The following is a 26,061-nucleotide window of genomic DNA, read 5'->3' as shown; positions in this document are numbered from 1 at the left end:
TGGAGGAATCAGGCTCCCGGACTTCAGACTATACTACAAAAGCTACAGTAATCGACAGTATGGTACGGGCACATAAACAGAAACATAGATCAATGGAACAGGGTAGAAAGCCCAGAGATAAACCCACGCACATATGGTCACCTTATTTTTGATAAAGGAGACAAGAATATACAATGGAGAAAAGACAGCCTCTTCAATAAGTGGTGCTGGGAAAACTGGACAGCTACATGTAAAAGAATGAAATTAGAACACTCCCTAACACCATACACAAAAATAAACTCAAAATGGATTAAAGACCTAAATGTAAGGCCAGACATTAAAAACTCTTAGAGGAAAACACAGGCAGAATTCTCTATGACATACATCACAGCAAGATCCTTTTGACCCACTTCCTAGAGAAAGGGAAATAAAAACAAAAATAAACAAATGGGACCTAGTGAAACTTAAAAGCTTTTGCACAGCAAAGGAAACTATAAACAAGACGAAAAGACAACCCTCAGAATGGGAGAAAATATTTGCAAATGAAGCAACTGACAAAGGATTAATCTCCAAAATTTACAAGCAGCTCATGCAGGTCAATATCGAAAAAGCAGACAACCCAATCCCAAAGTGGGCAGAATATCTAAATAGACATTTCTCACAAGAAGAAATACAGACTGCCAAGAAACACGTGAAAGGATGCTCAACATCACTAATCATTAGAGAAATGCAGCTCAAAATTACAATGAGGTATCACCTCACACCAGTCAGAATGGCCATCATCAAAAAGTCTACAAACAATAAATGTTGGAGAGGGTGTGGAGAAAAGGGAACCCTTTTGCACTGTTGGTGGGAATGTAAATTGATACAGCCACTATGGAGAACAGTATGGAGGTTCCTTAAAAAACTAAAAATATAACTACCATATGACCCAACAATCTCACTACTGGGCATATACCCTGAGAAAACCATAATTCAAAAAGAGTCATGTACCACAATGTTCATTGCAGCTCTATTTACAATAGCCAGGACATGGAAGCAACCTAGGTGTCCATCGACAGATGAATGGATAAGGAAGATGTGGAACAGATATACAATGGAATATTACTCAGCCATAAAAAGAAATGAAATTGAATTATTTGTAGTGAGGTGGATGAACCTAGAGTCTGTCATACAGAGTGAAGTAAGTCAGAAAGAGAAAAACAAATACCGTATGCTAACACATATATATGGCATCTAAAAAAAAAAAAAAAAAGGTTCTGAAGAACCTAGGGGCAGGACAAGTATAAAGACGCAGACGTAGAGAATGGACTTGAGGACACGGAGGGGGGAAGGGTAAGCTGGGACGAAGTGAGAGAGTGGCATGGACATATACACACTACCAAACGTAAAATAGATAGCTAGTGGGAAGCAGCCACATAGCACAGGGAGATCAGCTTGGTGCTTTGTGACCACCTAGAGGGGTGGGATAGGGAGGGTGGGAGAGAGACGCAAGAGGGAGGAGATATGGGGATATATGTATATGTATAGCTGATTCACTTTGTTATAAAGCAGAAACTAACCCACCATTGTAAAGCAATTATACTCCAATAAAGACGTTAAAAATAAAATAAAAATTAAAAGATAAAAGAGATCCAGTATATCTGCTAAATACTGAAAATAAATCAATAATCCCACCCACAGTTATTCTTTCTGCCAAGTTCAGGTGTTCTCTTCTTTAGTCTACCTCAGACCATCCTTATCAACATTATATGCCAGCCACTCATCAGAGTCATGGCCTTGGAGATCTGCTTTTCTATTCTTTTTTTAAAATTTATTTTATTGGGGAGCAGCTGATGAGGAGAGAGCCGGCCGGCGATGTGGGACGGTAAGAGAACCCCTGGGGGCATGGCATCGGGCCCCCAAGTGTGGCGGGAGCCTTGAAGAAGCCTGGTTCCATGCCTCTGAAGCGACTCTTTCGCGACTGCCGCAAGTCCCAAGTGCCAAAGAGATGGATGAAACTGTTTCCGAGTTTTTCAGGAGGACCATCTTGAAAATCCCAATGACTGAAATGATGACAATACTAAAACCTGGAATTTTTTGTCTGAAAATCAACTGCAGACTGAAAACTTCCGGCAGAGAAAGGAATCTCTTGTTCAGGACTTGGTTCTGCCTTGTGAGGAGAATCGTGCAAGTCTCAATGATGCAGCCCTTTTAGACATCATTTATACTCAATTTCATCGGCATCAGAAAGTTTGGGATGTTTTTCAGATGAGTAAAGGACCAGGTGAAGACACTGACCTTTTTGATATGGAACAATTCAAAATTCTTAAGAAAAATTCTTAAGAGAGCATTAAAAAATGTGACAGTCAGCTTCAGAGGTGCCGAGGAGAATGCAGTATGGATTCGAATTGCCTGAGGAACACAGTATAGAAAGCCACACCAGTACAAACCTGCTTACGTGGTGTATTATTCCCAAACTCCATATGCCTTCACTTCTTCCTCCCAACTGAAAAGCAATCTACCCCTTCTGGGTCAGGCACTGACAATTGCTAGCAAACACCATCAGACTGTGAAAATGGACCTCAGAAGCCAGTATCTGGACGCTTTTAAGGCTAATGTTTTTAAACAGTATAATCAGACCTTTGAAACTCAACTCTACTACACCTCTACAAGATAGAAGCCTTGAGCTAGATATAAATACGGATTCAAGGATCATTCATGAAAGCAAAATAGAAAAAGAGAGAGTCCAGAGAGTGACTCAAGAAATTTTTGGAGACCGTCCACAACCAAGACTAGAATTTGCACAATACAAGCTTGAAACGAAATTCAAAAGTGACTAAAAGGGGGCATCCTGGCTGAGAGAGAAGAACCCCTCCAGTGCCTGGTTAAGTTCTCTAGCCCCCATCTTCTGGAAGCACTGAAATCCTTAGCGCCAGCCAGTATTGCAGATGCACAACTTTCTCCAATGCTCACTTGCATACCCAATAAGGCAATGAATTATTTTAAAATTAGAGATAAATAAGATGTATGTGGTTCTGTAAGCACAGCATCCTTGACTGTATTGCATATGCATTTTAGTTCATGACTAGCTGGAGAGCTTCTATCTGCAAACTTGTTTTAGAGATTCATCCTGATATTGATGTTTGAGAAATGTTCAGTATAATTCTTGGGACTGATTCTTTCCTCCTCTTGCAAAGCATAGCAGTTGTAGGACTTTAAGATGTGACAGGATGTCTTTTTTTCTCACTCCTGTCTCTCCTCAGTCCTGGAGAGGCCTGGTTCCAGTTGCTGGTTTCCAGGGATTTTCTCTTAAGCCTTGGATCACAGAAAGAAGCACCAAGAAACTATACCCAACTCAAAACTTTCTAGGAGAATCATAAAATTGGTCCATTTGAAAGGTAGATTGGACCCATTAAGTTATTATTGCAGGAGGTAGCCTATCAGTTGATTCAGCTATATAAAGTAATGATTTCATTGTAAATATGATACTTCTTATAATCTATTTTATCATACATATGGCATTTGAACTGACCGATAATAACAGGTTTGTGAATAAAGATATTTGAAAACGAGTAACAAAAAAAATAAACAAACAAAAAATTTATTTTATAAGTATAGTTGATTTATAATGCTGTGCTAATTTCTGCTGTACAGCAAAGTGATTCAGTTATACATGTATATATTCCTTTCCATATTCTTTTCCACTATGGTTTATCACAGGATATTGACTATAGTTCCCTGTGCTCTACAGTAGGACCTTGTTGTTTATCCATTCTATATATAATAGTTTGCATCTGCTAATCCCAAACTCCCAATCCATTTCTTCCCCACTCCCCCTCCCCTTTGGCAACCACAAGTCTGTTCTCTGTGTCTGTGAGTCTGTTTCTGGGAAATCTGTTTTTCTTACATCCTCTGCACACTAATGCTGCACCACTGTTTCTGTGCCCAGGCACGGGGCAGAGCCGAGCACCAGGCCTCTCTCCTCTCTGTCCACGTTCTGTCCCTGCCACAGGTGTTTTCATCTTTGCACCACAGACTTGTAGCTCCCAGCACTTCCCTTTCATCTCCCTGCTGTTTCCTGCTCCTCACATACAAAAGTGTGACACTGGACAGACAGATCTCCCTCTTCAGGCTGAAGCAACGTAAGGAGACTTCACGGCCTTGTCATCACCTAGTTAGCCCTTCTGACTTATCCATATCACTTTTATAAATTTACGGGGCAAAAATCAGAACTCAAGCAGCGTTGGGGCCTAAAATGATGACCAAATTAGAAACTGTAATTTAGGGAAGCAGCTCGATTTCCTAAGTGCTCTCTACTTATGTTTTTTCATCTACTGTCCAACCAACTGCAACCATAAATTGAAGTGCTGTGGTTAGAGAGCACATTTCTGATCAAATAAATCACAAATCTAAGTCAAGGCATAACATGCTCTTTTCTCTTTTTACAGTCATAGGAAGCAATAAACGACAAAGGCTTGCATGCAATAAAGCTGTTATCAGACTGTGAGAAAAAAAAAATCCCATACATTAGTGGTTACATTATAGCTACACCAAGCTAATAAATTCAGATGCCTTTTACATGCTAGAGTATTTTCCCATCACAAATGACGTACCAAGTCATGTTTGTCTTTCCAAAGATTTGTCACAGTCATTCCTACCATTCCTGCGTGAATCATCCGGGCTCATCTGTTACGACTTAGAAGATTGTGGCTAATGGTCAATACAATTGAAGTGATAAATGTACACTTGGCTCATGTGAAAGCCCCGGGGGAAGATTTATGGTGGGAGGGCAGTGATATGCGTGGGAATTTCAGTAAGTGGTGGAGCTGAGATACAGAGGGATCAGAATGAGAGGGTGAGACCCAACTATTGAGCTAAGCGAAGCAAAGTTTAGAAAGAACCACTGAATCAAGATCATGGCTGCAAAGGGAAACTTGACTCGAGGAAGGTTTCAGGTCAATACTAACCCAGATGCCCCAGGTTTGCCCAGGGGACACCTGAGAGCCTTTAGCACTGACAGCTTCTGCTGTGAGATGAGTAATAATTCCCTCTCCTTTTCTTAGAGGACTCTCTTAAAGCCAATGAGATGACGGGTGACAAAAAAGCTTACAAAAATCTTGGTGATGTCCTACATGACTGGAAACAAATGTCGCTCCGCGGCACGTGGGATCCTCCCGGACCGGGGCACGAACCCACGTCCCCTGCATCGGCAGGCGGACTCCCAACCACTGCGCCACCAGGGAAGCCCGATGTTATGTCTTTTTAAAAAAGATAATTCCTACCATTACTTTCTTTTGATGTATCATATAATTAAGGAACACTCATTTTAGTGGTGTAGCTAAAAATCAGAACCTACCAATCAATTGCCTTTGGGTTCTGCTTATCTGTATCCAGACCTCTCCTTAAATTTTTCATCAACAGTAGGGAGAAAGTGGGTGCAAATGGCAGAGATCTCAGGAGCAAGAGTGGCCACTGGCATGGACAAGAGGCAAAAGGTGAGAGGTGCCCCATTAAGGTAGCTTTCATTTTTCCTCTATTGAGCTCTTTGCCTAAGTTCAGGACTGGACTTGCTGTGAGGGGAAAAGCCCACATCATTTCCCTATTATGGTAACTGAGCAACTACAGCACATACTTTATCAATTATGTTTCATTTGGGTGAAACTTCACTTTGGAATTTATCGTAAGAAAAATCTTGGGAAAGATGCAGAAAGTAAATCTAGTTTTCTTCTTGTCATTATGTTTATTTTTAAAGAATTAATTTGATCATGGTTTGGTGTTGAGGATGTCTTCAGATGATGCCGAAAGGGTGGTGAACACAGTCCAGAGTAACTTCTTAGCTTTTTTGCCTACCTCAACATACACAAAAGATGACATTCTTAGAGCATTTCTACCTACTAAAGAATTTAAGGAAATGAAGGTCATTGTTATCATACAGGAAGAGTCTTGAATTTGTTTTAAAAGGTGAAAAATTGAAAGAGTTAGATGCTCTAACTGTTGTTAATGACTAATCTCTTGTGACTCCCTCAAAATGGATGGCAACACCCGAGGTGTGCTAATAATCTAGTCTGAGATGCTCTTGTCCAGAAACCCTCTTGAGGACTCGAGATCCAGCTGAGACAACTCTTCCCACTCCAGAGTTCCAAGAATTCCACAGAACTCCTCTCACTCTAAACCATAGGATTTCTGGATAAGATGCAAAAACTTTTAAAATATATGTATAGCTTGAAAGGAAATACCTAGGCACCAGAACAGAAGATGGAACTCAAAACTAGAGCAATATGTGTATGAGATGACATCAAAGTCCTGGGGACACTGGGCCCAGTCACAGGCTGTGTATGGCTGTGTATCCATATAGGGATGAAGGCCATGACTGAGGGCTCACACCAGGTGGGGAACTAGAACCAAGACCTCTGCTTAAGAGCAGAGTCCTGGAGGTCTGGCCTACTGTGAAGAGAGCATCAGACACACCACACTGGTTGCATAAAGGAAGCTTGTGCCCTTGGCACTTTGTGCATAAGAAGGAGTCTCCTCTGAGAAATTAAAACTCCATGCAGGGGTTTCCCTGATGATGCAGTGGTTGAGAATCCACCTGCCAATGCAGGGGACACGGGTTCGATCCCTGGTCCGGGAAGATCCCACATGCCGTGGAGCACCTAAGTCCATGTGCCACAACTACTGAGCCTGTGCTCTAGAGCCCGTGCTCCACAACAAGAGAAGCCACCACAATGAGAAGCCCACGCACTGCAACGAAGAGTAGCCCCCACTCGCCACAACTAGAGAAAGCCCACACGCAGCAATGAAGACCCAACACAGCCAAAATTAAATAAATAAAATAAATTTCTAAAAACAAAAACCTATGCAGAGGTATAAGATCTGAATTAATACCATCCACATGGTATGAGAATCCCAAGCCCAGAAATTAGTATGGAAATGGGTCCTGAACGGGGTGCAATTCCCGAGAGCTGGGCTGGAAGCAAACACAAAACCTTTTTTTGAGGACACTTTTGTAATGCAGAGTACCTGGAATATCTAAAGAAACAATGTACCTGCTAAAGATATGCTCACAATTAAAACTTACGGACTACATGAGGAAATGATCCACCATGAGGGAGAGTCGGGAGACAATAAATGAGAGAATTAGCACCCCAGGAACTTGAGATAATACAGAATAAAATAAAACAATTAAGAGACAATAAGGGCTTCCCTGGTGGCGCAGTGGTTGAGAGTCTGCCTGCCGATGCAGGGGACACGGGTTCGTGCCCCGGTCCGGGAAGATCCCACATGCCGCGGAGCGGCTGGGCCCGTGAGCCATGGCCACTGAGCCTGCACGTCCGGAGCCTATGCTCCGCAACGGGAGAGGCCACAACAGTGAGAGGTCCGCATACCCCCCAAAAAAAAAAAAAAAAAAAAGAGAGACAATAAAATAAGAAAATGCAAGGAAGAGAAGATGAAATGAATAGATTATTTAGTAAAAGAAAGATGTTAGAATGTGATATAAGCGCACATATTCCCACAAAGTCACCGAGTCATAATGGATCCAAATAGAAACGAAAGAATTGAAGGTAAACTTAACATTTTTTGATTGTTATACTTTGGAACAGTTTACCTGCAGGGATAATGGAAACTCAATTATGTGACTCTCATAGCATTATAATTAAAACCATCTGATGGGTTTAGTTTATATTATAAATGCATAAACTTTTCATTGATTTTGAGCTGCTACATGAATAAATTCTCTTCCATAGAAACATTTTTCTAGTTTTTAACTCTTATCATCATCAAAATAATGCATCTTTATTATTTGAGACAAACTCCGAAATATGGTAAAGAGGCAAAAAAAACTCAATAGTCTCACTGCCCTGAAACACTATTAACATTTTGGTATATTCCCTTCCAGTTCTTCTTTCTGTGCACTGTGTCCTTACAGAGCTAAACTTGTACTGAAATGCAACTTAGTAGGCCCTTGATTTTATAAATTTAACATTATGTCATGAGTATTTACCCATGTCCTTTAAAGTTGTTATAAATATAGCTTAAAGGGTTGCATAATATTTCCTCATGGATATAGCATTTATCTCATAATTCTTTTATTATTGCCTACTCAGATTGCTTCCATTTTTTTCATTTCTATAACTCTGAAATAAATATTTGTGCATAAATCTTTGTTCACAGGGTTGATTATGCCCTGAGACTGTATCTATGATTTTTTAAATAAATTTGTTTATTTATTTATTTATTTATTTATTTATTTTTGGCTGTGTTGGGCCTTCATTGCTCCTCATGGGCTTTCTTAGTTGCGGTAAGCGGGGGCTACTCTTCATTGCGGTGTGAAGGCTTCTCATTGTGGTGGCTTCTCTTGTTGCAGAGCACGGGCCCTAGGTGCGTGGGCTTCAGTAGTTGTGGCTCGCAGCCTTCTGTAGTTGTGGCTTACAGGCTTCCTTAGTCGTGGTGCACAGGCCTAGTTGCTCCACAGCATGTGGGATCTTCCTGAACCAGGGCTCAAACCCGTGTCCCCTGCATTGGTAGGCAGATTCTCAACCACTGCGCCACCAGGGAAGCCCATACAATTTTTTTTAAATCACGGGACAAGACTTGATTTTATAATTCATGTTTTCAAATGTATTTTTTCCCATTCAACAAAATTTATTGAGTATGTACTATGTGCTATATACACTTATTATTGTGCGTTTTTTTCCTCTGACTGTCAAAATCACATGTACTACAGAAAATCTGGCAACCATACACACATGTGCAAGTGTGTGTGTGTGTGTAAAAGGAAAAAGTAGGAAAGAAGAAGCATGAGGGAATTCACCTACCTTCTTTGTATAGGATCTAAGTCAGTAAAGAGAAAACTCGAGTTTATTTCATTTGATCTTTAGAATATATCTGCACTAAAACAGGTGAATTAGATTACTTCCTTCCCAGACTTTCTTCCATTATAATTCTAGGATTTGATGACAACTTTTGTAGCTACATTCAAAAATGGTGTTAATAGGGAGGGTGGGAGGGAGGGAGACACAAGAGGGAAGAGATATGGGAACGTATGTATATGTATAACTGATTCACTTTGTTATAAAGCAGTAACTAACACACCATTGTAAAGCAATTATACTCTAATAAAGATGTAAAAAAAAAAAAATGGTGTTAGCTTACCAAAATGTCCATTCAACTAGAGCTTGTACCCATTGGAGCCACGTTTATAAACTCTAGCTCTTCATTTTGTTTCAACTAAGAGAAGTAACACTAACCCGATGTGATCAACTGTATCACATTTACCCCACAATAACAACTTCCTAAAAAATCCAAATTAAAAAAAATTAAGTTGAACCTATTTCAAGTAGGTCAACAACTGATTTTCTGTCTTACACACTAGATATGTTGTTTTGCTTGTCTATTTAGGTTCTGCATTGCAGAGAAAAGAATTTAAAAGTCATAATGCTAAAATCTGGAAATAATATACAGCAGGGGGGAAAAAATCAAAGGACAGCAAATTCCTGTTGAATTTTCTGCTCTAAGTGCTGGATTCTTCTAGCACAGAGCTCTTAACTTCAAGGGCACTGTGTGTGGTTATGCGTTTATACACTGACTAGTCCTGGAGGGTGACATTCGCAGTGAGCCCTGGTTGAGGACTCAAGCTTTGTAAGTCAGTTTGTGAATATATATATATATATATATATATATATATATATATATATGTTTATTTATTTATTTATTTATATATAAAATAAGATAGACTGAGATGACTTCAGAAAGAAGAAATGACGATTTATTGTTATGAAGGGACTCATTTCTGAAGAAACAAAGAAAAGTGACAATCCTGTACACAGTTCAGGAAAATGAAACACCATTTTGCAGAGGAAATGTCTTTTGCACAGAGCACCAGGCTGGGATAGCACCATCACCAAATTTTTGAAAGGTGGCTGTCAAATGTTGAAGCTATGTATCGAAATATGGATTTTGTATCTTTATGTGTGTGATTTTGTGTACTGGGATTGTAGTTACTTGCCCTTTAGGATAGTTTTAGGTGCTATCATTAAGTGCCAAATATACTGCCTATGAAGTTGATTAATTTACCAAATATTTTGCAAACACCCACGTTATGCAATATAAGATGTGAGGTCCTATAAGGATTAAAAAGATGAGTAAGGTATAAACCTGGACTTCATGTAGCTTGGACTTAATTTGGAATATAAGCATATAAGAATACATACGGTAGAGAAATACAAGATTTAAAATAAAAAGCTGAGGCTACAAGTGTATGTCAGAAAGAAATTTAAGAAAATAGAAATTTAAGGAAATAGAAATTACTGTAATTTAGTACTGAAATAATTCCTTAAACAATGTTCAGTGGTAAGGAAGAGGAAGCTCAAAATGAATAACAGGAAAAACTACAAGCTGGTTTTCACTCTGCAAGAATAGTTTCTCTTGTGCTTATACTCCCCGTCTGTGACTTTTTCAAACCACTGGCCTAAACAAATGACTCAAAAATCTAAGAAACGGGTGGACCCAGGCGGATAGATTCTGACTCTCCCAGCCTGAGCAAGCCCATAGAAAGTCAGGCTTGCCACAAGACTGATGACGGGTGCTGTCTAGAGCTGGCTTTTGAAGACGGCAACTTCTTTACTTTCTGTCTCTGTGGCCAGCACTTTCCTCGGGAGTCAGGTAAGACTGAGTTTAGAACCCGGAGCAAGTGGCCTGTGCCTTCCTTTTCCTCATCTGAAAAATGGGAAAACAGTGAGCTCCTCAAGGAGGGATAATTAACATATGAAGACCACTTGCTACAGTGCCTGGCACACAGAAGTTTCAAAGAAAATATAGCAGGTGTTGAGCAGCTGTTTAGTAAGGAAAGATTGAGCTTGGAGCCAGACAGATGGAGTTTGGGTGTTGGCTATGTCACTTACAGCTTAGTAGCCCTGGGCGGGTCACTTCAACTCTGTACCTCAGTTTCCTCATGCCTAAAATGGGAATAACGAGAGCACCTGCTTTGTGGAGAGTTGTGAGGAATGAATGAGTTAATACATGTACAGTGCCTGACACACAGAAAATTCTCAACAAAAATCTTAGCCATTCATTAGAATAGGAAATAGCAAATTATTTTACCTATCTCACAAGGTTGTTGGGAGGTTAATATAAAGCAATCCATAAAGGTCCTTAGTGAAGCTTCTAGCCATATTAAGTACTCAGAGTTACATATTACTTTGGTGATTATTATTACTATGATTATTGGTATTTTACTATATTGAATAGTTCTGTAGTATAAAACAGATTTCTACATTTCTAACGATGATTTATTATTCATAATTAATTAGATGCTATCATAAGTTGGTAAAAAACAGGTTTTCACATATGGCTGAGAAAAGATGTGAATTAAAAAGGGTTCCAATAATATAATTAAAGAAAACACTAAATTGATTAGCCTTTCTGGAAATGTCTTACTTTACTACTTTCCAGCTCTTTGTAATACAGATTTTCTGAGTTTTCAACATTTTGCCATCTGAGTTAGTTAAAGATATATTTATTTCTCCTGCAGTCATTTGAGTCAGTCCCCTGGTATTCAGCTAAATTGAACTCCGGTATTTTGGAACAGTATCTGTTGACACAAATACATTTGGCATCACTAGGGAATTTAAAACTACATACAGACAGCGTCATGATCCCTCACACTCAGGATGACCCAGTATTATTATGAAGTACAAGGAGTTGCTAAAAAGTTTCATGCCGTCATTTCTATACTGAGCATATGGGCATGTTAGTGTCTGGTTAGCAATGGCAGTTACAAAGATTAAATTATAGTATTGCAAACATACTTAATGACCTATATTAGGTGCTTTGCTATTTTGCTCAAAAAAAAAAAAATAGAAATGGGAATCTGGTAAGATATGCAGCAAGATGTGTAACTATTTAACTCACCCTGTATCTGATTTTGCGGTGATTGTGTGGGGAGAGAACAGTTCCCTCACTCACTTCCTCGCAGAGGCATATCTGATTCTAACTCACCTGGAAGAGACAGATGCCCACTTGAGATTTTGTTTTGGTCTTGCCTAGATATTTCCAGTCTACACAATTCCCTGATGGCTAAATTAAACTAAAAATCTAAGAATTCTGGAAACTGATTCACCTGGGAAGAACATTTGTGGCTCTGGGTCTTCTGCAACAACATTTTATTTTTCTAAGTAAAGAAGTAACATGAGGAGGCCCTTAGTGCTGAAGGACCAGACTTTGTCACCTTGCCTCGGTTTCAGGTTTTCATGGGGCCTGTCAGAGGTCAAGAGAGGCCCAGGCCAGTCCTATATTAAACCAAAACAAAATAAAAAAGAAAGAAAAAGAAGGAAAAGAAGTGCAAAATAGAAATGAAAGTTACAAAATTTGTGGTATATTTCCAATGTCAATATCTAAGGAGTAAACTGTTTCAACCTACACATGTACACGTGTATTTATCCAGTTCAATATAATTATGCCATTCCCAAAATGATTAAAGGAGTCATTAGGGGATTTATTAAAAATATTGATACATCATACACAACAGATGTGGCCCAGTAATGAGACCCAGAATTAAGTTGGGTGGTGATATCTTCTTTCTTCAAAGCTGCCAATGCTTCTCTGTAATTATAGGTATAACCTGATGGCCTTGAGGCCCTTTGTGACAGAGGACCAGGGCCAGTGGCCCTCGTGGTGTTCCCCTTTGTAGGCCCAGGGCATCTGCACTTGGGAATATCCAGCTTATATAGGTACCACTGCCTGTTTTTTTTAATGTTAACTCTCTCCTGCAGTCAAAGAGTGGATTAGCCTGTTAGTCTGGGCTGAACTGGCACACTTACTAATGGAATCCATTTGTTTTTTTCCACTTCTATGTGTTTATTGCTCTTTGAGAAAGAAGATCAGTTTGATCCCTTGTTTTCAGTGAATAACAGTCAAAGTGCAGCCTAGGAGCTTCCCTGGTGGCGCAGTGATTGAGAGTCCGCCTGCCGATGCAGGGGACACGGGTTCATGCCCCGGTCCAGGAAGATCCCACATGCCGCGGAGCGGTTGGGCCCGTGAGCCATGGCCGCTGAGCCTGCGCGTCCGGACCCTGTGCTCCGCAACGGGAGAGGCCACAACAGTGAGAGGCCCGCGTACCGCAAAAAGAAACAAAAAACAAAAACAAACAAAAATAAAAGTGTAGCCTAGACTAGAATGACAAGTGTACAGTGATAGAATCAATAGGCCTTGGGTGGGAGGCAATGGAGGACATAGATTTTGAGCAGGAGACAAAAATAAGCGCACACATTCTTAAAGGAGGCTACTGATGAGGGCTCTTTCTACAAGAGAGGACCTCTCAGTAGCCTAAGAGGAGCCTGGAAACTAATGAAAGCCTCCTTACAGGAGCACGCTGGTCAAAGCTCGGTCCAGCCCTGGGCTGTTATTGCCCTTGCAGCCATTATCTCTGACTTGTTAGGAAGGCATGAGGTTCCCAACTGGGCTGAGTAACCATGAGTTCACATGGGATTGTCCACTTCCGTGAAATGTCATTTTCAGATATCAGAGGAGGCTTCCATGTCTCCATTTCCTAGGAGAAGCTAGGAATGAGGGAAAGGAGGAGGGACAGAGGGAGAGAGAAGAGTAAGATGGAATCTTGGCAGATGGCAGTCGGTGCCAGTGAGTTAAGAAGGCTTGAGCTGGGTGGAGGGAACCTGAGGATTGGGAACCTTGGCGTGAGACCCAGGGAGAGGGAACAGACATAAGCGAAGGGAGGGATAACAACCAGCTGGCCTCAGCCTGGGGGAGGAGAGGTCCCACTGTATGACCCTGTGGAGAAGGACTCATGAAAAAGTCTGAAGCTGGTTTAAAATGACAGTTTATACAGTTTGTCAGATCGGGGAGTGGGATGGCCAGTTGGGATGGTGGGGATACAAAGAAGGCTTAAGGCTTGGGGCCAGTGTCCCAGAAACCCCTCTCCCTGCTTCTCATTCCTTTCACTAAGATGCACTGCTAAATAATTTAATTGATGAATAAATGGTTACAAACTTTTTGATACATCTTATCTGGCTTCCATGCAGAAGCTGAGGGCCTTTGTTAAAGTATGTCAGGTCCAACTGTTATCCAGTGGTTTCCTGTCTCCCCAGAGTATAATCTGAAGTTCTTTCCAAGGCCTGCAGGGTGCTTGAGGACCCAGCGGTGCCCTACTGCCTCTTCTGACTTCTCTGCTTCCTTTCTCCCCTCAGCCACCCTTCCAGGCCCCAGACCCCTTTGCTTTCCTCTAATGCAAACGACCAAGACTTGGCCCTCCCTGGTCCCCAGACTCCATAGGGCTGGTACCTTCTCACTTCATTAAGACCTCTTTCTCTGAATTTATTAGTTTCCTGGGGCAGCCATAACAAAATACTATAGACTGGGTAGGCTTAAACAATGGAAATTAATTTTCTCACCACTCTGGAGGCTGAAAGCCTAAGATCAAGGTGCTAGTAAGGTTGGTTTCATCTGAGAGGTGTGAGGGAAGGATCAGTTCCAGGTCTCTCTCCTTGGGTTACAGGTGGCTGACTTCTCCCTGTGTCTTCACATGGTCTTCCTTCTATGTGTCTGTGTCCAAATTTCCTCTTCTTAAAAGGATCCCAGTCATAATAGATTAGGGGTTACCCTAATGATCTCACTGTAGCTTATTACCACTTTAAAGACCCTATCTCCAAATATGGTCACATTTTGAGGTACTGGGGGTTAGGACTTCAACATATAAATTTTAAGGGGGACAGTTTTATGGGACAGTTAAGCCCGTGTTAGCCTCTTATCAAAGAAGACTCCCTGACACATCCAAAGTAGTGTCCCTGTTAACTGACACACATTTATTCTTTTCTTTTGTGTGTGTGTGTGTGTGTGTGTGTGTGTGGTACACGGGCCTCTCACTGTTGTGGCCTCTCCTGTTGCGGACCACAGGCTCCAGACGCACAGGCTCAGCGGCCATGGCTCATGGGCCCAGCCGCTCCGCGCCACGTGGGATCTTCCCAGACCGGGGCACAAACCCGCGCCCCCTGCATCGGCAGGCGGACTCTCAACCACTGCGCCACCAGGGAAGCCCTATTTATTCATTTTTGAAGGTCTCCTACTTCAGTGTCAACCCTAGAGGGCCAAATTCTTTGTTTTGTTAACCAATGTATCTCTAGTGCCTAGCTGATGCCTGGAAAGTGGCAGGCGCTCAATAAATATTCATGAAACGGTGAATGCATGTTATGAAACCATTACAAATTACTCTGCAAAAAGCAATGACAGAGAAAGATGTTCAAGGTATACTGTTAGGTGAAGAAAGCACATTTAAAGAAACTGCATGTGTAGCATAGTTTCATTTTAAAGTCATATACATATAATTTATCTTTATTAAAATAAGACTTAGAGAACAACAAAAAAATAAAATAAAGCTTGGAGAGATATGCAAAAAAATGGTAATAGTGGGTGGCTCTGGGGGTGGGATTTTGATTTCTCATTTATGTGTATTTTCTAATTTCTCTTTAGTGAATATATATTACTTCTGTAAGAGTAAAAAGACAATAAATTTATTAAAAGTTAATAGAAGATATTTACTCATAACTTGTAACTGGCTGTTACGTTAAGAGAGAAAAAATAACATTATTTGTCTTTTTCACTGGGGAACGGTAGGAAACAGTACATGGGCAGTCCCTTGGAACCCAGTGGCTGAGAGCACAGCCCACGGAATCCACGTAGCCTGGATTCAAGTCTTCATGTTCCACCTTCTAGATTTGTCATCTAGGTATACCTGTCAATTGTACTGAGTCTCAGTTTCTCATCTATATAATGGGGTAATAGTGGTACACTCAAGACTTGGGGCTGCCTTCCATCTCTGGCCTAGACTGGAATTTGATTCTTTTGAGCTCAACGATTTAGAAATTTTAGGACACAGAAAGTCAGGGACCAATCCAAGGGTTGACTCTCCCTTTATTCTCTGTCAAGGGCAGACCAAGCAATATCAAAAGTACCCCTCGGGCTTCCCTGGTGGCGCAGTGGTTGAGAGTCCGCCTGCCGATGCAGGGGACACGGGTTCGTGCCCCCATCCGGGAGGATCCCACATGCCGCGGAGAGGCTGGGCCCGTGAGCCATGGCCGCTGAGCCTGCGCGTCCGGAGCCTGTGCTCCACAACGGGAGAGGCCGCAGCAGTGAGAGGCCCGCGTACCGCCAAAAAAAAAAAAAAAGTACCCCTCACATTGCTTCAGGTACAGGGCCTGGGATGGGGGGAATAATGAGGCACTTGCTGCCAGTGCCAAGTTTTTAAGGGGACAGCAAAGCAATGATCAAGATAAACAATACTTTAATGGAATATTTTTAATGAAAATATGTTTAAAAATCTATAATGAACAAAATATCAACAATTTTAATAGAGCCAGGTAAGTATCACTAATTTCTCCTTTGTTTCAGGCTCCATTATGGCTCAGCGTGGCACTGCTCCCAGCCCACAGACTGAAGGTGGGGAACTTTCAATTATTCAAATCATTATTAATAGCTACTTAATTATAATTAATTATCCAAATTATCCTGAGCCTCAGAAGTGGCATTGCTCTCTCTGTGATGATTTGGCCCTCAGTCAAGGCCCTGTAAGGATACCTGTAGGGAATGTATATTTTTCTGATCCGGTTTATGTCTTTCTCCTCAGCAGACACCTAATCACAATTGCTACCTAACCACGACCTTCTTATCTCATTGAGGACTCTGAGAGGCAAGTTTCTCCCTATTCTTTTATAGAAACATAAAATGCCAGCAAAGCATGATTTCTACCCAAAAGAGCGCTAAACGGAGCTTGCAGATGTTTCAGGCCTCTCCCCTGATACTTCAGGGGAGAAGGGCACACAGACCTTGGCATACCTTGCTTCAAAAACAGGCAATAGCAAACAGCGTGTTCATTCCACCTACTTCCCAGAAGGGAAGATCCTTATGTAATGGGTCAGATGGGCCTTTGGTCCCATGTGGAGAGTCTCCCTGAGGGACTTTTATATTACTGTATCATGGGGGTTTTGTGGGTATTCGTTTCTGCATGTCAAGCACTTCACAGTACACATTCACATGGAAATTACTAATTAAAAGTAGCAGTGATAATAACATTTAGAGTGCTGTTTTCATCAATGGTTTCATTTTACATAGGACACCTCCTCTGCTGAAACCATAGATTCTAATTTGCTCTGTCAAAGTTATCACTAGAAAAATAAGATATTCTTAGCATGTAAACTATAGGAAATTTCCTCTATTACTCTTCTCCATTTGATTTAATGGACTATATGTTACTTTCAACATATAAGTTGGGACATCACAAAATAAACTGAACCTATGGCAAATTTGTTTCTGCAGAAATCTGTGTTCTTTCTAGTTACAAAAAAACTCAAGAGACCAAGGGGGGAAAGGAATTATTTGAATGGTGGATAGTGCATAAGACTTAGATATGGTTGCAGTAATTTAGCATAATCCATTGTAAGGTGATGGTCTGGACAAACTTCATAACAGTGAAGAAGTTAGCTTTGAGGTTTTTTTTCTCTAATTGAAGGAATGCTGCTCACTACACCTCCCCCATATTGTTATTTATTTATTTTTTTTAATTTTTAATTTTTTGGCCTCACCGTGCGGCATGTGGGATCTTAGTTCCCCATCGCCCCCTGCATTGGAAGCACAGAGTCTTAACCACTGGACTACCAGGGAAGTCCCTTCCCCATATTTTTAGATTAATGTCTTTACCAGAGAAGTAAAACACACTGGGATTACATATCCTTGTCTAGTAAGAAGTCTGACTACTCTAAGACCACCATGTGGTGAGGGATGTCTAGCCAGACCCAGATGTTCCAGCCTTCGCAGACCAGGCACCTGACATAGGAGTGAAGAAGCCACTGTGGATATTCCAGCCTCAGGAGACGTGACATGGAGAGGATCCCAGCCAACAGCCAGGACAGACACTCCAGCTGTGTGGCCCTGTGTGAGCCATCTTGGCCATGTCCAGTTGCTAGATCCACTCCCGCTGAGGCCCCAGCTGTCCTGGAAAAGGGATGAGTAGTCCCCACTGTGCCCTGCCTCACCCATAAAATTGTGAGTGTTAGAAAATGACTGTTGTTGTTTGAAAATGCTGCAGGGGAACAGAAACTAGAAGCAGAGGCATAAAAGAGAATAGAGAAGACTGAAAAATAAAAAATAATTATAACAGTTTTCAAATTGTGATTGTTGGTGCTCTCAATTCAACTTTTTCACTCATTTATCTGTTCATTCAAGAAAAATGTATCGAGACCGCCGCAAGCTAGGTATTATGCTTAGTGCCAGGGATACCAAAAAGCTGAATAAAATAGCTCTATCCTCAGGGGAGTGGCTAGCTTAATGAGGGTGTCAAACAATCGCCACACAATGTGATACAAGGCTGCTTTACAGAAGGAACTCATGCACTGAAGATGCAGAATCTCACAGCCTTGAGGGAGTCAGAGAATCAGTGCCCAGGAGGACATGCTTGAGTTAAGCCTCAAAGAATGAGTAGAGGTTTACCAGATGGCCAAGGTGGGACAGAGCAAACTGGTTGCAAAGAACAGGGTAGACTCATTTTGGACATTGGCTTCAGCTGCTTCTGTGGTCTCAGCTTTTCTTTGCCTCTCCTGGGCAAAGCACTGATTGCATAAACAAAGTATTATTTTCAGAGGAGTATTTGATTTTATCTACGTAGTAAGTACAACTGGAATGAAACAACTCATGGGGTGTATGGCATTACTCAAATGTGCACCCTACAGAGGCCAGGTCTAGTCGCTAGAAGGGACAAGGCCTTACCCGCCCCCCAAATGTAACCTAAGTCGTTGGGTTTTTCTCCAAGTGTTCTTTCTATTCAAATATAACTCTTAAGGCAAGTTCCCTGGCCCCTACCTCCATCCAGTTTGCTGTCCTAATCCCTTCTGATAGAAAAGTTCTAGAGGTACTTCAGGGTGGATGCCATGCTATGAGTATAAAAATCGATTTGTCTCCAGAACAGGACAATAGGGCCATCATGAGAAAAAATTCATGTCCTAAAGTCTATGATCTTTGTTTCTAGGAGGCAAACCTGGTTAAAAAGACATCTTCAAACTTTTCCGTGCTGTCAAGTTTAATGAAACTCCTCCTTCTAATATCAACTTCATTTGAGGAAGCTGCTGTCAAAAAGGCTCCTAGGAGATACTGAGGGGAACACGTTAAATCATTGCAAGAAAATGGTTCTAACTTCAGTAAGGCAACTTTAAGAGAATAAAACTGAAATATCTTAAATGTACCAAGATGTCACACAAGGGAAACAAATGGAAATATGGAAATGCTGAGAGGAAAGGCACATTGGCATGATTAAGAAAAATACAATTGAAAGCATCTAATGTGGTTTTTTTTTAAACACTCTGCCTTGTTCTAAGTGGATTTGGCAGTGAGTTATTTCCTGGGCAAGTGTAGAGGGGAGCTCTCTTATGAAACTAGTTAAGTGCAGACCACATGCTTTTACAGTCTTTGGAGCTGGGGGTAGAGCTGGCATCTGCTTTAGAAAACCAGGAGAGAAAGGCACTTCCACCCCCACTTGGAGGTGATTGAAGGAAGCACTAACAGTGGGCTGAGAAAGACTTTAGATTTCCTGTAACACTTAGACAAATGGAAGTAAATAAACCATTAAATGGCAGAGAAAAATAACCGTCCCAAGAAGGCAAAAGGAAACCCCTAGTCTCTCTTAAAACTGCAGCCTTTTTCCTAGAACTTGTCTCAGAAAGTTTGTCTCTGATGTTTGCTTTGGAATTGTAGCCACAGGGGACGTTTGGGGCCAGAACTGACCTGTCCAGTGAGCATTAATTGTCCTGATGGTATGGTAAACTAAAACCTTTTCAGGTTTTTTTTAGAGCATTATTTCAACTAAATTCGCATTCTCATCTCAACGGACTTACTTGACAGAAAGAAACCTAGATGTTGTGAGAAGAGAGAAGGTGGGAGAAGAGTTCAGAAGGAGTAGAAAAAGACACCTAGAAGAGACACTGGGTAGTTTACTACAATGGTACTGACTATACCAGTACCATTGAATGCTCTACTTACTAAAAAATCCGGATTATAATGTTCTGAAGTTGGGAATGAGAGAAGTCAAGTTGTTCCACATCAAATCAGGTATAATAGTTATTCTTAACTTTTTTTGTTTACATACATCATTGAGAATATGATGATAAGGGTAGACTCTATGTCCAGAAAAAATGTACTATTACTTACACACAGAATCCTCTTCTATAAGAACTAGTCGTAATACTCAAGATAGAATCCAATTAGTTACAAGACACAAATATATAATCCTGTTCACTTGACCATCATAGACTTTCTTGCATCTAACCTAGTTTCATTCTAGAGTTTAAGCCTCTCTCCACTTTTTCTGTCCTCTTAGCTTAAGACAAGATCATTACAGAACTCCTTGTATAAAATTTTCATACGTGCTTGCAAAGGGCTATGAAATTTTATCATGATCATTCTTGAAGTTGAAACTTCTCTAATCTTTTCTTACAGATTGTTCGTTACAGAGAGTGCTTTCAATATCCAGTTTCAATATCTAGTTCTTCCTTCTGCATTAGTCACTCAGCTATATGATTACATTTTCTGAGCCTCCCTTGCAGCTCTGTGTGGCCATGTGACTAAGCTTTAAACCAATGATATGTAAGCACTGTACTATGTGGATCTTCTGAAAAATCTCCCTTCTCCTCCTTCACCCTACTGTCTGGAATGAAGTCACAATAGATGGAGACCAATAACCATCCTGGGCCATGAGTTTGAGATGTGATGGAGAAGACTGTCTGTTGACTCCCCTATTAGAAGATAAATTTCATGAGAACAGGGACCTTGTTTTTCTTGGTCAAAGCAACATTCTCTGAACCTAAAAAGTGTCGCCTGTGGTAAGGGCTCGGGTATTGAACAGCTACTGAATGAATAAGATGAATGAATGAAGGAGTTTACTCCAGAACCATGTAAAACACTAATCATAAAGTTCTCCCAGGGAATGTTCAGCCATCAGTAGGCATATGCAAGGTGTCAGATTCTATCACAGAATCAAACTCTTGCTTAATTCAAACCACATTACTTCTCTTTGCTTCCTTTTGCTCTCCCAGACTTGCCGCTGTCATAAAAGGATACAGTTTTTTCTTACTGCCCTCCAATGTTCTCTTAAAACAAAATATTTTCAAATCTATTTTCATAACGATGCTTCCTAGTATTTTTTCCTGCTTAGCAAGTTAAAAATTCTTTAATTTTCAAGGTCACACCTACCTATTTTTGTATGCGTCTGCTGTTAAATGCAGACACTATTTTGAAACGATCTCAGGCGTTGTCTCAAGTCTACAAGAATCATCCAAAATGGTATCTAATGACATTCCTAGGACTTCAGACAATATTATTATTGTCATGGAATGTAGTCACTAGGTCCTAAGGATTTAACAAGATGTTGTTTACTGAAACTGAACTTCATTGAATCCTTTCCCATTCCACCGTGGTTTCCCACATTTCAATCTGTTGCCTGTTTTTGTCCCCAAACCTTACTTTTGTCCCCAAATCTTTTAAACAACTAAATTAAATATTAATCATCCTTGCTTCCCTGATATTCGAGGTGACCTTTTCCTCCTGGTATCCTTTTAATAAAGAATATTCCCTGTGGTCTTTTTTTGGTCTCTTATGTGATTAAAGTGTTTGTAAAGTTCCCACTTTTTGCAATTACATGTCATTTTCTTCTTAATTTTTTAAACTCTTCCCCCCAAAGTTGTTGCTATGTCTTTTAACTATTTGGAGGAACAAATAGTTCACATCTTCCACTTTTGTGACATACCTATTTATACCTGAGCTCCTTGGTTTTTGCTCAAATTTCTTTTCAATTTATCCAACTTTGAGGGAAGATACTGTTTCTTTTTTTGTTAGGTATATTGAGCTTTTCTGATGTGTAAACTTCTCTACACATTATCCTCTCTTTCCCAGAGTAGCTTTCCAAACAGAAGCCTATTGTAATAGAGAAAAGTAGAGGCCGTCAGATGAGCTCTTCTTAAACCTGTCCTCTATCAGTAATGTCTCAATTCTGACAGACCCAGAATGGAGGTCTGTCACCCAGGTCCTCTCTCCTTGCTTTTCTCTCAGTCCAAAGCTAATCTATGCCTGCCCTGGAATGCATCCAGTTCTGCCTTCTTGGGGACCTCGCTCTGTCAATTCTGCCGTCTCCTCTAACCTCAAACTCCTTTTTTCTCTATCAGCTCTTACCCTTTAACATATAAATATACTCACATTTTTTTTCCATCTTAAAAAAAAAAAGCATTCTTAACTGTATATCTCCTTCTAATGACTACCACATCTCTCTTCTCAACCAAATGTTTGGGAAGAGAATCCTTGTCTCCATTTTCTCACCTCCTATTCATTTCTCCTTTTTTTTTTAGAGGGGATCACATAAAGTTCTTTACTACAGACCTACAAAAAATGAGGGAATTATGTATATTACTCTCACTTGTTTGGGTTTCGTTTTTCCTTTTTTTTTTTTTTTACAAAACAGCAGCAGGAAAGAAAAATGCAGGAGGCAGATGAGCCAGGCACTGGGGTTCAGATCACAAGGGAGCAGGGAGACCAAGCTGTTACTGCAGGCTGGCCCCAGGACTCTGTCCCAGCATCCTGGGAGCACGGCGACAAGCCCTAGAGGGAGCAGAGAGTGGGTGGGGCGACGGCTGTCCCGGCTCGGAGGTGGCACCGCCCCTTGGGCGGCCACCCTGGCGGTCAGCCAGGTTGGGAGCACTTGAGGCTCCTGTGTTTGGAGGCCTGGTCTCCAAAGCACAGACCCACAGGGGCCAGGCAGAGGGAGGAGGTGGAAAGGGCCAGGACAGAAGGGCTGTGGGTTCTATCTGGGTCCCCCGGGACCATGGGGCCCAGGTGGGCGGGGGCAGTCAGGACGCTTCCCTGCTTGTCAGACAATCAGCTTCTTAAGGAAGGCTTCCAGCTGGTCCTCATCCTTGATGCCCACAAACTTGTCCACCACATCCCCATTCTTTTTTTTTTTTTTTTTGCGGTACGTGGGCCTCTCACTGCTGTGGCCTCTCCCGTTGCGGAGCACAGGCTCCAGACGCGCAGGCTCAGCAGCCATGGCTCACGGGCCCAGCCGCTCCGCGGCATGTGGGATCTTCCCGGACCGGGGCACGAACCCGTGTCCCCTACATCGGCAGGCAGACTCTCAACCACTGCGCCACCAGGGAAGCCCCACATCCCCATTCTTGACGGCCGGCACGGTGGGCACAGCTGACACCTCATACTCTACGGCGAGGTCTGTGTGGTCATCAGTATCCGGCTTGGCCATCACCACCTTTCCATGCTGCTTGGCCACCACCTTCTCTAACCTTGGCCCCAGGATCTTGCAGGGACCACACCACTGTGCATGGAGATCCACAACCACCGGTGTCTCACTGTTGACAACTCAGTCTTGAAAGTCTGGTCCATCCTGGATGTTAAAGGCTGTTGTACAGACTCTGGTGGTGTATATTGACTGGGCTTGGCTGGGTGTTACTGTCAGGTTGTTAGGACTGTGGGGTCTGCAGGGCCCTGGAGGCAAGGGGCGCCCACTGACTCTGAGAGGGCTTCCTGCAGATTATGGAGGCCAGGAACCTCCTCAGGAGAAGTTGCCGAACCATCTCCCAGCAGCGAGAGCAGAGGGATGCACGGCACGGCCCTCCCCACCGGTCAAGGGCACTTCTGTTCCCTATTCATTTCCTTACTCACTGCCTGCCATCCAGCTTGCACACATCCCCAGTCACCCAGTTGCGACAGCCAATGGTATTTGTAGCTTTCCTGCCCCACGGACAACACTGGACAATTACGAATGGAGCAGCTACTGGCCAGGTACTGTGCCAGGTGCTCTGCTCCAGAAATGAGAAGCAGATGTGATCCCTGCCCTCATGGGACTCACGTGATCAGTCATTCCTGATTAATACTCAGGTCCCTTGATTGCCACTGCTCGCTTTGGCAGGTTTACTTAAATGCCACTTAAATCTCCCTGTTTTCGAAGACCCCTTCTTTCCTTCCCTTCCTTCTCTTCCTTCCTTCTCGCTTTCCTTCCTTTCTTCCTTTCCTTATTATACATGTCTTCTCAAGGCAATCACTTCTATACCTACAGCTTCAATTACTTTGTGCATACTCTAATGACAACACAATTTTAAATGTTTTCATTTATGTTTTCATTTACATAGGATGCCTCATTTACTAAAACCATAGATTCCAAGTTGCTCCATGAAAAATGTGATATTCTTAGCTGTCAACATTAGGGAATTTCCCCAATCACATTTTTTAATTGATTTAATGTGTTATTTTTGAAAACATAAGCTGGGATATCACAAAATGGACTTAGCCTGCAGAGCTTTACTTTCAACCAGAGAGCTCCATTTCCATGCTCCACTTAACAGAACCTAAAATGATCTTCCTTCCCAAACCTCTTCCTTTTCCTGCACTATCTAAGAAAAAGTAACCACACTCTACGTAGTTCCCTAAGCCAGAATCGTAGCAGCCATTTTTGCTTCTCTTTTCCCCTTCTCGCTCCGTATCTAGCCCCTAAGCACTTCTATTCTACCTCCCAAATGACCTCAGATCCTTTCCCTCCACTCCAATCTCTGCCACTGCCTTTAGTTTGAACCCTCACTCCTCTCTTAGATGAATATAAAGTCTCTTATTGGGTCTTGTTGCTTCCATCAGTCCTAGTTATTGTCGAGTGACCTCACTACAAACCACCTGATAGTGACTCCTTAACTTCACAACATTCAATGGCTCTCATGTTTCTGGGAAAAAAACCAAGCTCTTTACCCCAGCATCTACTTGGGGTTAATAGACCTAGATTTGAATTTCAGGTTTAAGTACTTTGCAGCAGTGTGACCTCAGACAATTGGGCTTTCTAAGCCTTTGTCTTCTCACCGTGCCTGAGGTCATTGAGGGCAGGACTATTTCCCACAGACGGTAGGCATGTAGGCCTGGCATGTAGGAGGGACTAATCAATGTTGAATGGAGGGAAAGTATTTTAAAATCCACGTCAAAAAATTGTTCCTCCTTAAAAAAAGAAAATCCTGATACACTATGCCACTTCCAACCAAATTTGACTTCTACCTTTATTTTCTGATAATCACAATAAGGTGCCTTTGGGGATCCACACAATCAGGGATCAAATCCTGGCCACACCCCTGATCAATCGTGTGCCCTTGGGAACGTTACTTAGTTTCTGTAAAATCTGTAAAATGAAGGTTTCTGAGGATTTTGTTCCCGAGGGTTAAATGACTACCTCACTTGGAACGGGGTCACGCATAGTGTTTGCCAAACGTTAACTATCGTTATAATCTTCATCAAATCAAGACCGTGGTACTCCACTTTGTGACTCTCAAGTTTGTATGAGAAAATCGTGCTTTAATGCGTTGTTGTTGGCTAAAGTAGGGAAACCTGGAAACTCCTGCCGTGGAAGAGAGAAACGGGCGAGAAAAGCGAATTGCTGAATCCCAGCGTCTCAGAGGTGGGAGGGAGGAGTTCGGTACCTAATTTACCGATGAGGAAGTGGAGGGGTGACGTGTCCTCGAGTCTCATTCAAGACACAGCCACAGCTCTTTATTGAGAGTAGGACCAGGGCCCCGGTGGTTGCTATGGTTAAACTGCAGGCGGAAACTAACACTCTTTGGAAGCCAAGACAGGAGGAGCATTCAGTTACAAAAAACGGTCAAAAATTGGGGTGTAACTAAGTTCGTTGAGCAATACATCAAATGAGTCAATTGTCGACCCGGTGAAACCGAGTTGCTAACTGAACTGGCATTTTACGAACAGGGGCTTTCTACAGAGCCCACTCACTGACTCAGGAAGGCTTCGATTAACAAACTCCCGCGGCGCTTCCCGCAGGATCGGAAAGCTCGGAGCGCGAGAGATGAATGGAAACCGGAGTCCGGGGCGCGCCGCTCGGGGGGCGGAGCAGCCGCGGGCGGGGGCGGGGCATTGTGAGTCACATGCCTGCGCGCTGAGGAGGGCGCGTGGAGGGAACTCTGGTCGTGATTGGTCCGTCGTAACCAGGTGACCGAAGGACACGTTCCGGTAGGCAAGGGCCGGCCAGGCTAGCTACTTTCAGTCGGGAGGCGGCGGCGG

General features: G+C 42.1%; 3 long non-coding RNA genes and 2 pseudogenes across 7 annotated transcripts in view; 2 read left to right on the top strand and 3 right to left on the bottom strand.

Moving 5' to 3' along the window:
- The window catches only part of LOC117312955 (uncharacterized), a 68,611-nt gene extending 47,028 nt beyond the window's left edge, over positions 1 to 21,583 (top strand). For 2 of the 5 annotated variants that reach the window (XR_012332996.1, XR_012332994.1), the window contains 4 exons: positions 16,360 to 16,407; positions 16,595 to 16,657; positions 17,706 to 18,009; positions 18,989 to 21,583. This is a non-coding gene — a long non-coding RNA (uncharacterized lncRNA). Of the gene's footprint in view, positions 1 to 10,380; positions 10,624 to 16,359; positions 16,408 to 16,594; positions 16,658 to 17,705; positions 18,010 to 18,988 lie in introns of those variants that run through there. The other 3 variants (XR_012332995.1, XR_012332998.1, XR_012332997.1) reach the window with 3 other exon arrangements.
- On the top strand, positions 1,533 to 2,871 carry LOC109550546 (centromere protein N pseudogene; annotated as a pseudogene).
- On the bottom strand, positions 11,871 to 19,801 carry LOC141279146 (uncharacterized). The gene is made up of 3 exons (XR_012332999.1): positions 19,741 to 19,801; positions 18,998 to 19,110; positions 11,871 to 11,958 (listed from the first exon to the last, which is right to left on the bottom strand). It is a non-coding gene; the product is annotated as an uncharacterized lncRNA (long non-coding RNA).
- Positions 21,340 to 24,810, bottom strand: LOC141279147 (uncharacterized). Its single transcript, XR_012333000.1, has 3 exons — positions 24,679 to 24,810; positions 21,758 to 21,924; positions 21,340 to 21,360 (listed from the first exon to the last, which is right to left on the bottom strand). It is a non-coding gene; the product is annotated as an uncharacterized lncRNA (long non-coding RNA).
- On the bottom strand, positions 22,421 to 23,588 carry LOC117313050 (thioredoxin, mitochondrial-like; annotated as a pseudogene).
- Positions 24,811 to 26,061: the final 1,251 nt, after the last annotated feature.

This window comes from Tursiops truncatus, chromosome 7 (assembly GCF_011762595.2).
Source record: "Tursiops truncatus isolate mTurTru1 chromosome 7, mTurTru1.mat.Y, whole genome shotgun sequence".
Classification (NCBI taxonomy): domain Eukaryota; kingdom Metazoa; phylum Chordata; class Mammalia; order Artiodactyla; family Delphinidae; genus Tursiops; species Tursiops truncatus.
Note: the sequence above shows the minus strand (reverse complement) of the source record. Positions and strands in the feature narration are given on the sequence as shown.